General features: G+C 43.3%; 1 long non-coding RNA gene across 1 annotated transcript; it reads right to left on the bottom strand.

Annotated features, from left to right (window-relative positions):
• Window positions 1-1,350: 1,350 nt before the first annotated feature.
• LOC116355447 (uncharacterized) lies at window positions 1,351-5,122 on the bottom strand. The gene is made up of 3 exons (XR_004204448.1): window positions 4,843-5,122; window positions 1,665-1,733; window positions 1,351-1,472 (listed from the first exon to the last, which is right to left on the bottom strand). It is a non-coding gene; the product is annotated as an uncharacterized LOC116355447 (long non-coding RNA).
• Window positions 5,123-5,642: the final 520 nt, after the last annotated feature.

The raw sequence follows: 5,642 nt of genomic DNA, 5'->3' as shown, positions 1-5,642 counted from the left end.
AGAGAGAGAGTGAGAGGATCGAGAGAGAGCGTGAGGGGGAGAGAGAGTTGAGGGGGAGAGAGAGTGAGGGGGNAAGCAATAGGGATGTGAAGTACAATCCCACCACGCACACAAATGCGGGCCCATTTGGTCAGTTCATGAGATGTAATGTACACCTAACATATGGGTTTTGTAACCTTTCCCAGCCTCTTGGCCCAGGGCTTCTGAGCGCGTGCAAACCCTGTCTCGTTTTCGTGGGTCTCACGGAATCCACAGAATATCTTCTTAGGGAAGGTATCCTTCTGCCAGCTCTTTACTCTGTCCCCCTCCTCAGTAACGAGGGACTGGGAGATAGAGGAATGGAGAATGGATAGACGCTCAGCGGAGGAGAGAAACACTGCCACGAGCACTGCCACGCCCTCATGAGGGAGCCATAGAGCGGCCTAGGGTGATAGAGAAGAGAAAGGGAAAGATAAAAGAGAGAGAAGACTTTTAACTGATTAGGGATTGATAACTAATTAGATTGATGCAACCTGGACTCAGGGGTAAACGTAACATAGTAAACGAAAATGAGGAGACACTCAATTTACTGTGATATGTTACGTTTGGTATGGTATGCATTCATTTGTGGATATCCATCAACCATTTCTTATGATATGTTACGCATTACAATTACAATGTGTTACAAATTGCAATTTGTACAATATGTCAGTAATTTGCTATACGTATGATATGTTATGAATTCAAATTTGTTGTGACTAACATTAACTAGGTTGCTAAGTCGCTAATGGTAATGTTAGCTAGGTTAGGGGTAAGGTTAATGTTAGGTTTAGGAGTTAGGTTAAAGGGTTAAGGTTAGGGTTAGGGTTAGCTAGCATGCTAAGTAGATGCAAAGTAGCTAAAAAGTAATAAGGAGTTGCAAAGTTGCTATTTATCTAAAATGCTAAAGTTGTTCTTGATGAGATTCGAACACAACCTTTAGATTGCTAGACGTTTGCGTTAGGAGTTACAAAGTTGCTAATTATCTCAAATGCAAAAGTTGTCTGTGATGAAATTCGAACACGCATCCTTTGGGTTGCTAGACATTTGTGTTATTTTGTAAACTTCTGTCTTATGTATCCATACCAAACGTACCATACTGTATCATACTCATTTGAGTGTCCCGGGTTTCCGTTTAATATGTTACGTCTAGTCTATGAGAACAGCCTGATTGATAATACAAAGACCAGGTAGGAGGATTTGGCATAGTGTATTTGTTCATCATTTTGACAGTTTATAATAAGTGCTATAGTATAGAAGTCCAGTCCTGAAGTTCTCCTTGGTTCTCCTTCACTTACGGGCGTCTACTATGGCCTTCCACTTGCTGCCCACTCACTGAGCTGCTGGGCGTACTGCTTCTCTACGTTGGCCCTCTCATTGAAACAGGCCATGATATCTTTACATGCATGGAAGGACTGGTCAGTGCGTCGGACGGTTCGCTCATAGTTCCCTGGCTGGGGAGGAAGAGGGGGAGAGAGGGATGGCGGAGAGAAGAGTAGATCAGGATCAGGAGGAACTGCAGAAAGAGGTATTGCTATAGAATCAACTCTCCTATTATAAGAACACATAGAAAATCCGTTATCGGTAGCCATGAACTGTTGTAAAAAGGTTCATGTTTATATTCATATCTGTAACTTCCTCCTCACCATCCAGAAGCTCTGCATCCTGGAGTCCTCGTGGGGTTCTCTAGGGAGCGTCGACATTTTTCGGTATGTCTTTGATGAGCAGAGGAAAAGATCATAAACAACCTTCAGTACTTTCACAGGGATTTCATCATTATGTGAAGTACTGTGCCGTGTTACAACTCCAACCAAGTGGGTTAACCCTATTGGCGCGATGTGTAGGGTGTTTGCCTTTCATACCAGCAACCCGGGTTTGCATCCCTGGACCGTAGTTCTATACATTGTTGTCAGAAGTGGGCAGTGGTGTAAAGGTACTTTAAAGTACTACTGAAGTCATTTTTTTTCGGCGTCTGTACTTTATCTTATTATTTATATTTGGACTACTTTTACTTTTACTTCACTACATTCCTAAAGAAAAGAATGTACTTTTTACTCCATTCATTTTCCCTGACACCCAAAAGTACTCGTTACATTTTGACAGGAAAATAGTCAAATTCACGCACTTATCAAGAGAACACCCCTGGTCATCCCTACTGCCTCTGATCTGGCAGACTACCTAAACATAAATACTTCATTTGTAAATTAATGTCTAAGTGTTGGAGTGTGCCCCTGGCTATCTGTAAATAAAAAATATATATATATACAAATTGTGCTGTCTGGTTTGCATAATATATGGAATTTGAAATGATTAATACTTTTACTTTGATACTTCAACATATTTTAGCAAGTCCATTTACTTTTTTATTCTTAAGTATATTTAAAACCAAATGCTTTTAGACTTTTACTCAAGTAGTGTTTTATTGGGTGACTTTCACATTCACTTGAGACATTTTCTATTAAGGTATCTGTCACGTTCTGACCGTAGTTCTGTTATTATATCTTTGTTTTAGTATGGTCAGGGCGTGAGTTGGGTGGGTTGTCTATGTTCGTTTTTCTATAATTTGGGATTTCTGTGTTCGGCCTTGTATGGTTCTCAATCAGAGGCAGCTGTCAATCGTTGTCCCTGATTGAGAATCATACTTAGGTAGCCTGGTTTCACTTTTGAGTTGTGGGTGTTTATTTTTTCCGTGTTGGTGTCTGTGCCACACGGGACTGTTTCGTTTTGATTTACTTAACGTTTATTGTTTTGTTCAGTGTTCATTATTCATTCAAAAACATGAACACTTACCACGCTGCGTTTTGGTCCTCCAATCCTTCATACTACTCCTCTTCGTCAGAAAACCCTTACAGTATCTTTACTTTTACTCAAGTTTGACAACTTGGGTACTTTTTACACCACTAGCCGTGGGGCCATCGGAAGGCACGGCCCGGGACATGAGGGGGCTGAGCAGTCGAAGCACGGGATTTGCCTCCCTGATAGTAAGGGTCAGTGCAGCTAAATGAGCCACATTACAATTCTTACCAAGTGGGTTATACCTATTGGCTCGATGCGTAGGGTGTTTACCTTTTACGCCAGCAACCCGTGTTCACTTCCCTGCCCCCCCATTCACTACAATATCAACAGATACACACGTATCTTTTAAATATAAGCATTTGGCTCTTGAATCTGAAATGTACATGCCAGTGATCAAACTTAATGGCTCGATGACATAATTAGTACAGATTTGTACAGAATCTACTCAAATTGAATATGAAATACGATGTGATTTGGATATACAGAATCTCATTGAAATCGATAATGCAACAAACAGCTACAAAACAGCTCCTACACTGAGCCTTCGGAACTGGAGCCAGCTGCAACATTATTTATACATTACATTGCTTACATCTATGATATACTAGCTGAACCAGAGGAGGCTGGTGGGGGGAGCTATAGGAGGACAGGCTCATTGTAATGGCTGGGATGGCATAAATGGAATGGTATCAAATGCGTAGAAACCACATGTTTGACTCCGTTCCATGAATTCCATTCCAGCCTTTACAATGAGCCCATCCTTCTATTAGTGCCTCACGTCAGCCTCCTCTGCTCTGAACCCATCGTGAGTAAGGGGAGTGTCATTCCGAGACTGGAATTTATAGACTGGAATCTAACAGCAGGAATAGAACACCCGCTCCGACATTCTTCCTGCTGCTGTCCCAAAATAAACAGGGAGGGAAAGGTCATATTTCCCTGGCTCTGACTAACGGCCTCCCTCACTATTAGCCCGAGCCATCTTCTACTCTCACACGTCCACGCTCATGGAAACATGACAACAAAGTGCGAGGGGAGAGAGTTTGGGTTTAGCAAATCAGATAATATGCCTACTGTAGTTCTAAGCCAAAGCTTTGTGATATCCCAACTGAGGGAAAAGATATGAGGCTGTGTCAGTATAGGAGGTACTTTGAACAGTACAAGATAAAAAAATCTGATTCATGCACAAGCACACAAGCACTCAGACACTTACTGGCTTATTTATCTCCCTAACACATTGGCACTTTGTTGGCTGAGTGATAATTTACTCTGTGTGAAACTGACTAACCGCACCTCATCACAAGACTAACGCAGAGGGAAGAGAAGAACCAAGGTTTTGTCTCTGAAACGTTCTCCCCCTTGCTGCTGTGCTTATCTACCATCTCCCTCCCTCAGCTGGTCTTCTATGCCATGATATAACAGTACAGAAGGCCTACTGTTGATAAATGTCACAGGATTGTTGTTCGATTTTAGATATGGTCCCACTATAGCGACTTTGTTGTATTACATATCTGTCTCTACCCCATCTCTTCCTCAGCATGCCGAGGTAAGGTGGGTAGGGGACTGGGGTGTTTAAGCATCAATTAGCTAGTTTGTCTTGGCTCAGTTTCACAACACTGAACAGTATTATAGACTATAATTCAAAGAAAAATACATTCAAGTTGCATTCAATCATTACAAGGATCAAGTCCTCATTCAAACGTGACAAAATAAAACCATGCCGGGGAGAATCCATCACTTACATGTCTCCCTCTGAATCACCAGTGACTACTCAAGTGGCCACTTGCTAGTTCTAGGGCCGTTCCGACTTTCTCTCCGTCTTTCTTTTCTCTCCGAATGCCTCTCCCACAACACATGTTCCTCACTCCTCACTCACTGACCCAATTTTCCCTGGCACTTAAAGTTACACACACCAGTGTGATCTGAAAGACTGAGTCACCAAGGCAGATCCAACGAAAGTAAGACAGAGACAGTGAATTTGCATGAAAATCACACAACGATTGATGGGCAAGGGGAAAAGAAGGTTCTCACCTTTCTCTCCTCTTCTGTCAGCAGGGCTGTTCCATCCTAATGCTCATTCCACCGTTGGTCAAATTTCTCTTGCTCCTTTCTGCTGTTGCTATCCAAGTCTCCCCATCCCTCCTTTACTCTCCTCGTGGTTTCCTTAATACTCCGTATGTAAGATGATTAGTTTCGCCTACCCCTTCTTGCTCGCTCACTATTTCCCTCTCTCTCTCCACAACTCTTACAACTCTTCGTCTATTACAAAAACAGCTGGAAGAAACTTCATCCTCCTCCTCCTCCTCTCCTTCCCTCCCTCTCCTTCCTTCCCTCCCTCCCTTACTCTCCTTCCCTCCCTCCCTCACCTCTCTCAATATGGTGCTAATGAATTGTAGAAGTTAATTTTGACCCTCTACTGGTCACAGCGTTGTGTGTCAATGTGGCACTGCGTCATGGGAGCTTATTAGTGTGTGAGTGACGGGTGGCCCCCGCGAACTGTCGCCTTCACCCTGTGCACTTTTGCAACACTCCATTCTGTGTTGAGACTTGGGATTTGTCTGTTTGGAGAGACTATGCCGCCCTGCTCTCGGGCCACACTACTTGGGTGCAAAGTGGGAGTGGGAGTTTCCCTGATGCAGTGGGTCCTTGCAACCCACTGCAGAAGGACCCGTCCAAGTGTGTCAGGGAACGACTTCTCGTTTACCCCTATTGAGTTACTCTCTTTCTCCCCTCTGATTACCCACTTCTTAAAGACCCACCCTTCCTCCTACACTGTATGACCACAACAGATGAACCCAAGTACCTCATGTGGCCGGCTTTTCCTCATTCCT

This window comes from Oncorhynchus kisutch, linkage group LG20 (assembly GCF_002021735.2).
Source record: "Oncorhynchus kisutch isolate 150728-3 linkage group LG20, Okis_V2, whole genome shotgun sequence".
NCBI classification, from domain to species: Eukaryota; Metazoa; Chordata; class Actinopteri; order Salmoniformes; family Salmonidae; genus Oncorhynchus; species Oncorhynchus kisutch.
Note: the sequence above shows the minus strand (reverse complement) of the source record. Positions and strands in the feature narration are given on the sequence as shown.